Genomic DNA, 12,384 nt, shown 5'->3' with positions numbered 1-12,384 from the left:
TTGGTGAAATGTGGGAGACTCCAGACAGATACAGTCTAATTAAACCTAAAAGTCTGCTGCACTACCTTACAGCATGATCCTTTGGATGAAGGTACTTGAGTGCTTCAGACACTGTAGCTGCCAAGTATGGCAAACTGGCCAAAAGACTGGCTAGGTTTAATGAGGCTGCAAAGCATCTCACTTCTTCTGCCCTAGTGTCAATGGGATCTTTGTTAGCTATTTTACCAAACACCTTATACAGACAATTTCTGCTGACCCAGAGAACAGCCTAGTATGAGAAATAGTACAAATATCATTCTTATCTTATAGGTGAGAAACTGAGGCTCAGGGGGGCAAGTCACTTACCAACATTCACACAGTATATGATAAAATCACAACTTCACCCTGATCTTCTGACTCCAAATAGCAATAATAATAATAATAGTGATAGTTATTGTTTATATATAACCCACTATGTGCCAGGCACTGAGCTAAGCACTTTACAATTTTTATCTCATTTAATTCTCCCAACAACACTGAAAAGTATATCTTATTATCCCCATTTTAGAGAGAAGGTAACTGAGGCCAACAGAAGTTAAGTGATTTCCCCACAGTCACACAGCAAATATCAAAGTCACAACATGACCCTCATTTTCTGCCTTCAAGTCCTAGTTTTCCTCCCACTACACCACACTTAAAATCATTTTACCTTATGGACCTTGAGGCTTTATTTTGAACTTTGCACTTGAGGGCAAATAGAGATCCCTATTTGAGAATGGAAACTAATTCCCTGGGATTGGGGGTGGGGAGTAGAAAATGGAGAAGGGGAAGAGAAAGGGAAATCAAAATTTTTTTCCAGAATAGTCTCAACTTATTCTAATTCAGCCACTCACCAAGGGAACTCATTGAGTTATTAATGTCTTTCATGCACCATCTTCCACACTGCCATTTTTATTTACATCACTTCTCCATGCCCACCACTTCTAGAGGATAACTCCCCAGCACCCACAGAAGTGTTTGCCAGTCATCATGACATGGTTTGCTATTGTACCACCAAAGAGATAGAAATAACTGGTATTTCCCCCTTCACCATTACTGTTCAGGCAGTAAGTTGAATTGATGTGACAGTCCCATATATCTATAAGGGAAGCAGCATGATTAAATATAAAACATAACTCCCTCAGTCCTGATTTCTAGAATATAAGCACAGGGTGGTATTTAGAACAGTCTTTGCAAATTCCCAGGATATTATTAAAGCTTGCTGCTGCCACTAACAGGTCATCAATATGCAAGAGAATTACAGTAACACTCCTGTAAGAAGATTTCTTGGTTATTATGCCCATTTCTGATAATAATTCTCATTAGACTTTGTTGTCTTTTTTAATAAAAATGACACTCCCCTTAGGCTTAAAGGTTGGAATCTTATCCTAATGTTTGACCCACAATATCCTTTGAGAGTTATAAAAATTGTATTATATAACCTCATATTACCATCTAATGAACATCGTGATGCTTGGGCCCAATGAGAGGAAGATAAGACATAGGAATTTATGTTTTAATAATCCTGCTTAGATTAGTGCACGTCGCTGTGGGCAGGCCTCTGATGGGTGCAGCAGAGACTGTAGCTTTGCCAGAGAGCCATGGCAATATATCTTCCAGTCGTAAATTGTTTCTTTTTAAGATTCCCTTCATTCTGCTAGGGGAAGACTGTAGTTTAGTCTAAGGTCTCCTGGATGAAATCATTTGGGGAAAATGCTGCTTGGGCATATGTAACAGCAATGAAGAACATTTGCTAAGGTTCCTTCTACTGGCAAGGCACACACTTAATTATTTAATGACAACTAAGTACAAAACATCCCTATAAGGACCTCCGCCTCATAGTATAGAATTCCTATCTTCCATTAAAGAACAGCTCAGGGTCCATCTCCTACTTGGGGCATTTCCTAATTCTCCCTCTTGAAATTACTTTGCATTCCTTTATATATACTTATGTACTGTTATGTCTCTTCCCTCAACAAACCATGAAGGTAGGGACTATTTTTTTTTTCTCCGTAGAGCTTGCTTCTGATTGGTGATGTGACTTGAGAGCTGACCTACCAGTTAGGAAGAGCTGGGTTGAAATTCTTATCTATTAAATACTTGCTGGGTTACTCAGAGCAAGTCACTTAAATGTTCTTCACTCTGTCCAGCTCTCTAGTTGAAGATATAAATAGATAGAAGGTGTTTCGATGTTTGGAATTTCCCTACACTGATGAAATAAAAGGGCTAGAAACAAACAAGAAATCCCTAGTCCCTAGGTCAGCACATTTCCCATAGTAGACCCTTAATACTGTTCACCGGATTTATTTGTTGAAAGATTCCTCTACATAGGATTTTCTAAAAACTCTGAACAACTGTGGCTGTAGGATTCGACTCTTTCAGTCAGAAGAATTTGTTAGGAAGCTACCAGAAACACAGTTATAGATGATCACGATGCCAGGAGAGATAGAGAGAATTTGGGTGTTATAAAAAGTGGAAAAGATTTTCTTATGTTAATTCTGTCTATTAAATGAAAGTTTATATTGGGTCTGGCATCTGTACATTATGCCAATTAGACTGAAATCAACAAATCTTTATTAAATGCCCACTATATTGTAGACATAATGGATAGTACAAGGGGGAAAGATTGGACCTGTAATTTCACCAATAGAGAGAATTCCAGGATGAAGAAACTCATCCTGTCAATGCATGTTGGCACTTCCTCTACAAGTTGTAGAGTTGTCCAGAATACCACCTTACTGCTTGGGAGCTTACCCAGAGTCATACAGCCAGTTTGTCAGAGGCAATAGAGGTCCAAACTAGCCCTCACAGCTAGTTTGTATTAAATTCAGGACTTGAATCCCAGTTAGACTCTAGGAGCAGCCCCTCTATCCACTCTGCCAACCTGGAATAGGGATCTGTATAAACTAGGTGGGGAATTATGAGACCAAAGGAGAGATGTAGAACGAAATGCTTTGGGATAATCTAAAGTGGAGACAATGTTTTCAGTTGGATGAACTGGGGAAGGCTAAATGAAAGAACTGATCCCTGAGCTGAGCCTTGAATGAAGAGAAGGATTATCTAAAGAATTCTAAGCTGAAAATGTTATTAGCACCACCTTTTATAACAATACGTCTTGGGGGGGGGGGTTCGCACCAATACAATTTGAGTGATTTCATAGGGTTTGTAAGATCATAAGTGAAAGAGGTGGAGCAGGAATTCTTTAGTTTAGCTTCGGGGGGGATGGGGTTCAACAGAGAAAATCTCAAGAAAAGGTGGCATTTTTGTGGAGACTTCAAAAAAGATATGTGTCTCAACATTTGATGGGATTTTATTTATACCTTCTGGGCCTGTGTGTGATGGAGGTACATAAGGTCTTCCATCAATCAACATGCTATTTAAGAGGGCAGGCTACACATCCTGCTGAAGGGGGAAACACACACACACACACACACACACACACACACATACACACACATATAAATGTATCAAACTCAGGGTTCCCAATCTCTTTAAGGGACATAAGTAAATGATCAATATTTACAAGATAGTATATAATAAATCACAAATGATATATAAAGACAGGAGTTACAGGAGTCTGAAGCTGAATTGGAAACACATTTTACTAGCTGACAAACCCTTTGGAAGGTAAATATCTCTTTTAATTAATTAATGTTTTTAATTTTTTTTTCTTTCGGAATGCTGAGTTCTATCATGTGAAGCACCAGAGACAGATGGCATTTCAGAATAACAACAGCAAAGAATAAGCCTTTTTCTTTGGTCCCACTGATTGTTAGCAGAATTCTCTTTCCTTAATTATGGAAACATGTCCCCAAAATAAGTGACTAAAGAGGTGCCTTTGCACAGTCTCAAGTTAGTAAGAGAGATTCTGCCAGGCCTTGAATGGGAGTGTTTGGGGATCATCAGATTTTCTCTGTAGCTGTGGTCATGGCTGATGGCTACATAAGCTCTACAATATTGCTAAGTAAGCATTTTTCAACTTAACCTTCTGCATCTATTTCCTCTCTTTCACAGAAACATAAAAACTTAGAAGTGAAAGAGACCTCAGAGGCAACCTGGTCTAACCCATCCTTGATCCCATCTATATTATTTCTAACAAGTGGTCAGCCAGAAATCCAATGTTCCGGGTCCATACTTAAAGATCTCCAACAGGAGTTGACCTCCCTGGGGCTACCCATCAGGCAGCTCTAATTGATAAAAGGCTGCTTTGCTTTGGTTTTGGTTTTCTCTTTACTTTTTTATTTCAATGCTTAGAATTTACTCCCTCTTAACCCCAGTTTCTAAGAACCCCTAGTTTCCTTCAAAACTCAGTTCAAGTTGTGTGACCCTAGGCAAGTTACTTAACCCCGATTGCCTTGCCAAAACAACAACAACAACAACAAAAACTCAGTTCAAGTGCCACCTTCTTCAAGAGACCTTTTCCATCACCCACTTGCTGGTACTTACCCTCTCCCTCAATAAGTAAATAAACAAACAGGGAGAGAGGGAGAGAGAGATAGAGACAGACAGAGAGAGGCAGTGAGAGAGAGACAGAGAGTGAAATTAATGAACAAATAAATAAATGAGTGACTGGGTTAATAAATGAATGAATGAATAAGTAAATTGCCTTGTATTTATTTTGCATACTTATATACTTGATAGAATATAAGCATCCTGAAGGCAAGGACTGTCCATTTCTGTTTCTGTATCCCCAGTATCTAGCATGATGCCTAGCACAAAGCAGGCATTTGATAAATGCTTATTGATTGATTCATTGATACTGACCCCAAAGCTGACTCTCTCCAGCTTTCACCCATCTCCTCAAGTTCTGCTTCCTGGGACCAACCTGAGCAAGTCCAATTCTTCTTCTGCCTTAAGTCTCTTGTCTGCTCCTTTTGTGCAATCTTATTCCTCTCATTACACTGGTTGCCCTCTTAGGTTGTCAATAAATATCCTAAAATGCCAAGCCCAGAATTGAATACAGTATTCCTGATGTGATGTGACCATGGCTGATTATCACAGAACACTCACCTCCCCCCATGAATTCAATCATTGCCTTAATGTGCCACATAATAGCATTTGCTTTTTTGGCTGCCATATTATACTGTTGACTCATCGAGTCCACTAAGACTCCGGATTTTGACGCAAACCTGTCTAGCCTCACGTCCCCAAACCTTTACATTGAAATTAGTTTTTTGAACCCAAGTGCTTTCCACTTATCCCTGCTAAGTTCCATCTTATTAGATTTGGCCCATTGTTCTAGCCTGTGAGATTTCTTTAGAGCCTACCATCCAACCTATTAGCTATTCCTTCTAGCTTTATGACACCTGAAAATTTGACAAGCATTCCTTTTATGCCTCCATCAAAATAATTAACAAAAACACTGAAAAGCACAGCGCTAAGAACAGATCCCAGGGACCTTTCTCCAAGTTTACATCAAACCCAATAATGACTATTCTTTGGATTAAGGCCAGTTCATAATTCTCATAACTATACTCTCATCTATTATATATGTCCTTTATCCACAACAAGGAGAGCATGAGGGACTTGGTCAAAAGCTTTGCTGAAATCTACTATAAGTGTATGACATCTCCTTAATGTATCTGATCTACCCTAGTCCAGTTACCCTATAAAAACAGGAATTTAGGGTAATGTGACATAACAGACCCATTCTTCATGAAGCCATGTAGGCTTTTTAGTGATTCCTACATTCCTTCCTAAATGCTCACAATGATTGCTGTTGTTCAGTCATCTCAGTCACGTCCAACTCTTTGTGACCCCTTTTGGGCTTTTCTTGGCAAAGATACTGGAGTGGTTTGTCATTTCCTTCTCCAGCTCATTTTACAGATAAGGAAACTGAGGCAAACATAGTTAAATGATTTGCCCAGGGTCCCACAGCTAATAAGTGTCTGAGGTCAGATTTGAATTCAGGTCTTTGTGACTGCAGGCCCAGCACTCTATCCACTGTACCACCTAGCTGCCCCAAATGCTCAGAAATCATCCTTTTAATAACTTTTAAAAGAATTTCACCAGGAATAAAATTCTATTCATTTGTCTATATTTTTCTGCTCCCCTTTGTCTCCTTGCTTGCCCTGATCAATTGTGCCATTTTGAAAGTTATCTAGGGTTCCTCTTTTCAGAAGAAAAGCAGACTCGTTAACTCCATCAGATTTCAGTGTGCTTTGATGGGTCAGATCACAGGAATTTTTTTCTTTCATTAATTCATTCATTCTGTCATTCATTCTATGGATATTTATAGAATTCTTACTTTTACACTTTAAAAGAGGACCACAGACAGAAGATTTCAAAGAAATGATTCTTTAATAATGGCATTTCAGGCCATTATATATTATATATTATATTATTACATATTATATAGATTAGGGAAATATTTAGGGCAGACTGGCCCTACCAGCACCCCTCAGATCAAACCTTGTAATTGATCAAATACTCTACTTCCATAGAAGACCCCCTCTTCATAGTAGCTCTGTGAAAATCCCCCTGCTAGCATTAAAACTCCAAAGAGAATTCCTAGTATTGTCTGTGACCCCATGCTCTTCAAATTCTTCTAGCTTATTTGATGCAAACGAAGGACTTGCTTTCATGTTAATGCTTTTTGCGTAAAGAGTTTTATACACACTATCTCCTCTGATCCCCACAACAAATAGAGAAAACAAGAAGTGGTTTTGGACATGTCGAGCTTTTGTTATTATTTAGTCCTGTCCTACTCTCCGTGACCCCATTTGGGGTTTTCTTGGTAAAGATACTGGAGTGGTTGGCCATTTCCTTCTCCAGTTCATTTTATAGTTGAGGAAACTGACGCAATCAAGGTTAAGTGATGTGGCCAGGATCAGCTAGTAAGTCATGAGATCTGAGGCCAGATCTGAAGCCACAAAGATAAGTCTTCCTGACTCTAGGCCTGGTCCTCTATCCACTGCACCACCTTGCTGCCCCCAACAATAGGTACTACTAGCATTAGTATTCCCACTTTACAGATGAGGAATTTGAATATCAGAAAAGCCAAGTGTCTTATCCGGAATCACACAGCTATTAAGAGTCAGAAGAGAGATTCAAACACTTGACTCCAAGTACAGCCCTGATCCTCTACACCTGTCTACCTTTCCTTCTTCTCTGAAGAAAAGCCCCTATTCACCCCCATCCACAGATGCTTCTCTCTCCTCAGAAAAGCATTTGTTGTCTGAATCCCCCATTTACTATTTATCTTACACTGGCTACTATTATTATTAACCTATTTCCAGTCTCTCTCCTGACTATACTAAACTCTTTGATGGCAAAGGTCATGTGTTATCTTTCTTTGTAGCTTCCTCATCACTTATGTTTGTTTGTTTCTTTCTTTCTAACTACAATCAGGGTTAAGAGACTTGCCCACAGTCACATAGCTAGTAAGTGTCTGAGGTCACATTTGAACTCAGGTCCTCCTGACTTCAGGGCTGGTGGTCTATCCGTTATGCCACCTACCCACTCCTTCTTCATCATTTATTACAGTATTCTGCACACAGTGAATCCTAGGAGATGGATCTCGGTGTTTTAATCACCTTGTCATACAGAGGAGAAAATGGAGGCCAAGGTGACTTGTCTAGCATCACACAAACAGCCAATGGCAGAACTGGAACTAGAACCCAGGTCTCCTAAATCCTGCTTCAGTTGAACACGAATTATTGAAATTAGCTCAGGAAGGTAATACTCTACTTTAATCTCTAAATGTACAACCTTTCTCAATTTCATTCAGAAACTGGAAAATTGGAACACCCTGAATCACAGGGTCAACTATGTGGTTATAGATATTTTCCATACCTATAGCTCTAGCAATATGTATATTCAAGACATTCCCAAGCCTGCCAGACTTGGAGTCAGGAAGACATGGATTCAAATCTTGCCTCTGATACTCCCTGTTTCACCAAATGTTAGATAGCTTAACTTCTCTGAGTCTCAGTTTCTTCATCTGTAAAATGGAAGTAATAATACTTATAATATTATTAGGAGGCAGCTGGTGGCACAATGGATAGGGCACTGGGCCTGGCCTCAGGAAAACCTGGGTTCAAATCCAGCCTCAGACATTTACTAGCTGTGTGACCCTTAAGTCATTTAAGGCAAGTCACTTAACCTCCGTTTGCCTCAGTTTCCTCAACAGTAATAAAAATGTTTAGCTCTACAGGGTTGTTATGAGGATCAAATGAGATAATATTTATTACCAGCACTTATCACAGTGCCTGGTACATTGTAGGTGCTGCACAACTGTGTATTCCCTCCTTCCTTCCCTACAGTACCTACCTCACCAATCTTTTATGAGGTTCAAATGATATCATGTATGTAAAGTTTACAAACTCCAAAGTGTTATAGAAATGACATTTAATTAATTAACTCCCACTGTACTGTTCCATTTGACTGTCCTTCTATGCCATCAAGCTCGACATGTCCAAAACCACTTCTTGTTTTCTCTGTTTGTCAAAGGTACCACTATCCTCTGAATTGATCAATCAGTCAGTCCTCTTAATCACCCAAGCCTGAAGTGTCAATCATCATCTTTGAGTCTTCTGTTTCCTTTATTCCTTCTTTCAATCATTTAGTCTTATCAGTTGTAGTCCTTCTTCTTTATTCTCACTACCTCAACCCTACTCAGGCCTTTCTTATCTCTCAATAACTCCTCCTACCCCATCCATGCTGTACAAGTTAATCTTCCTAAAATGACTCCGATTCATGGTATTCTAGTATTCGAAATCTTTCCATGGTTTTACATTATCTCCAAACAAAGCCCAAATTCTTTATCCTGTCATTCAATGGCCTCTATAATCTGTCCCCAATTTGCCTCACCTGCTTTATCTACTTTTCTTATGCCATGTGCCTTAAGCAACAATTTGTAATAATCATTATTTCTTGAACATGATCCCATAGTTTCCCTGACTCCTTGCTTTTTTATTTTTTTTATGCAGTTCTTTCCTCTGGAAATGCTATTCCCCACTGTTCCCATTTGTTATTTACTACTCAATTTTTCAGGCCCAGACCAAATGCCACATCTTTGATGAAACTATCCTTGATCTTCCACCTTCTCCCTAAACTGTGAGGATTTCAACAGATTTTTACATATGGATGTGGTTCTTTGTGCACATGCCTTAACTCTTTCCTGGTCTGCGTATACTTTCAATGCAAGGAAAGGCTTATTCACCTTTGCACCTCCCTAATGTACAATCTTTGTGTATATTAAGTGCTTAATAAATGCTTGTGGAATAAATTCACAAGACTAAATCAGGTTAGTGACAATGAGAACAGAGAGGAAAGGACATATGTGAAAAACATTGTAGAAGAAAGAATACATGAACCAAATCCCCTACATAAACCACAAATTGGGGCTTGTGATCTATGGACCTTAAACTCCAGACAGTGATCACTAGATAAAAATGAGATAAAGTACTTTAAAATTTCAAAATGCTATATAATGATCAAACAATTGTAGCCTTAGTAGTAATCAAATAGGTTCTAGTATCAGTGGTAATAGTAGTAGTGGCAATGGTGATGGTAGTAGTGGTGGTGGGTAGTAGCAGTAGTAGTAGTAGTAGTAGTAGTAGTAGTAGTAGTAGTAGTAGTAGTAGTAGTGATGGTGGTAGTGGTAGTGGTGGTAGTAGTAATAATAGTAGCAGTAGTGGTAGTAGTAGTGGTGGTGGTAATGGTAGCAGTAGAGGTAGCAGTAGTAGCCAGATCAGTAATTAGGGCATAGAAATCACAGCTTTGCCCCCAGGCACTAACATTTGGATGAGAAGACTTCCTCTCCATGCTAGGTGAAACAGACATTAGTACTTCTCTTCTAGCCCAAGATCACCACTTCTTTGAACAAGTTGTCATAGCAGCCCTTGCCAAGGGCCTACCCTTCCCCTGTGATGCTGTTATACCTCCTATGTGCAATGGGTCCCTCCACCTCTTTCAGGGGCTATTCATAGGCAGTTCCAAGGGAGCATAGGATGAGAGCACCTGGGCTGTCATGGTTCCCCTTGACTGGGGCATATTGTCCTGGGAACTCATCAAGAACTCTTCTTCAAACTCTTTATTATACACTTAGTTAAGGCAGAATTCTGCTCAGTGGCTACTTAGCCAGGGGAAAAGACTCTTGAGGTGACTTAGAAGGTCATGACTCTCACAGGGCAGATGCAGAAGGAGAGACTGAGTCAAGGCCTCCAAAGAACAGAATTCTTTGAAAGAGGAGTTACCTGTGATCCTCCCTGACCTTTCTCCCCACTTCCTCTTAATGCAAGACAAAAATTTAATTTCCATAACCATACAATGAAGAACCTTGCAACTACAGCAATGAAAAGAGGCCTGACAGAACAAAGTGGGCTAAAATGAAATTTATTTTTCTAAAGAAAGAAAGAGTATAATTTGTTATAATTTGAATATTCTTAAAAGAATTAAAAGTTTTATTGAAAAAAAAAAAGAAAGAGGAGCCACCTTGGGTTTACATACAGATATATAATTAAAACAGGGTCCCATAAAATAGAATCCCCACTATACATGGTAAATGCATTTTATTTTGTTTGTTTCAGAGTCTTACTCTCAGGATGCTGATGGTGAGGTTCCTGCCCCCACCTCTACCACCTGCCTAATTTTGGGTTAACTCTGTTCTATAGTTTAACTAAGTGCTGAGCTTGGAAATCTGAAAAATTCGAGTTCCGGAGGGTGAGAGAAGGGTCACAAATAGGCTCCATTTCTCTCCCTCTCAAAAATAGGATTCCCATGGTTTAAATTTTTGAGACATGGCTTGTGTGATGAGTGGTTATTCCTTGAAACATGAGTTTATGTGGTAATTGTAATCAGCTCCCCTGTATAAATTGTGACCCTTTCTGGCAACACACCACCCCTTGTGCTATTACAGAGCAAGCCTCAAGGGTAAGCAAGTTGTGCCTTGGGATCTTCTTCCTGCACCTTCAGCAGAAACACTCCATTTGGCTCAAATACTTTCTATCTCATTCAGGAAGTTATAGAACTGCAGTAGGGTTAACTCTATATACACATTTTCAGACTAGTTTTCTTTTTTAACCATCAACTTCAATCGTACAAAAATATTCCCCATTTTCTGCAGTTCACTGCTCCCTGATGTCACTCCAAATTTTCTTCCCTAACTATAATCTGGTTGATCATCAATGTCTGTCCTATTGCCCATCATGCAAGCGTGGGAGATTTCTGCTTCCACTTCCCAGAAAAATAAGCAACTTTCTCTTCACTGAGCCCCAGAGTAATGAAATCTACTCTGACCTGCTCGGCAGTCATATTCTTCTTCAAGGCACCATTAGGCACTAGGAAAAGGCTTTTCATGATATTCCTTAAGGGCCCAAGGCTGATCAGATTGGTGGCAGCAAAATTAGACAGTTTAGTCAGGAATGTTTCAACCTCCTTGGATTGAACCAAGATGTAGAAAATCACTTGGGTCAGTGTTGCAAAGTGCTCCCTCTGAGCTGGTTCAAGTGTAACATATCATTCCCTCTCTACTTGGGGATGGGGTACAGTGTGAAACATGCACCTCACGGTCACAGGCCTGCACCCGTCAGGTTCCAACTCATAGATTTTTAGAAAAAGATCTGTGGCATTTTTCCTCTTCCTAGGAATCTTCTTCCAGGTCATGCCCTCTAACTATTGATGTCCTTCAGGATTCTGTCCTGGGCCCTCTTCTCCTTCTCTATAACTTCACTTGGTGATCTCATCAGCTCCCATGGATTTACTTACCGTCTTTATGCTAATGATTCCCAAAACTACCTTTTGTACCTCAATCTCTCTACTCACCTCCAATTTCACATCTTCATTTGTCTTTTAGACATCTTGAATTGGATATCTAATAGACATATTAAACTAACATGTTCAAAATGAAACACATCATCTTTCCACCTAAACCCTTTCCCACTCTTACTTTCCCTATGACTGTAGAGGACAACATTGTCCTCCCAGTCCCTCAGACTCTCAAACTAGGCGTCATCCTGGATTTCTCACTATCTCTCACCCGGTGCCACATTCAAGCTGTTGCCAAGGCCTGTCGATTTCATCTCTGCAACATCTTTTAAATACACCCCCTTCTTTCCTCTGATACCACCAACATTAGTGTAGACCATAATCACCTTGAGTCTGGACTATTGCTGATGAAGTGATTTTCCTAAAGGAAATCAGGTCTGATTATGTCACTCCCCTACTCTCTCCAGTGAAGCCCTATTGCTTCCAGGAACATTCAAAGACCTTCATAACCTAGCCCCCTCCTACCTTTCCAGTCCTCTACCTTATTCCCTGAAAAGTACTCTGATTTAGTGCCGCTGGCCTCTTAGATGTTACATGGACAAGACATTCCATCTCTCAGCTCTGGCATTTTCTCTGGCTGTCTCCCATGCCTGGAGC

At 39.8% G+C, this 12,384-nt stretch overlaps 1 pseudogene; it reads right to left on the bottom strand.

The window, feature by feature from the left end:
• Window positions 1-2,794: 2,794 nt before the first annotated feature.
• Window positions 2,795-12,107, bottom strand: LOC110209606 (COMM domain-containing protein 7 pseudogene; annotated as a pseudogene).
• Between the last annotated feature and the right edge of the window lie 277 nt (window positions 12,108-12,384).

This window comes from Phascolarctos cinereus, unplaced genomic scaffold, assembly GCF_003287225.1.
Source record: "Phascolarctos cinereus isolate Bilbo 61053 unplaced genomic scaffold, phaCin_HiC Scaffold_3;HRSCAF=262, whole genome shotgun sequence".
NCBI lineage: Eukaryota > Metazoa > Chordata > Mammalia > Diprotodontia > Phascolarctidae > Phascolarctos > Phascolarctos cinereus.
The sequence above is the reverse complement of the archived record's forward strand: the minus strand, read 5'-3'. Positions and strand labels throughout refer to the sequence as shown.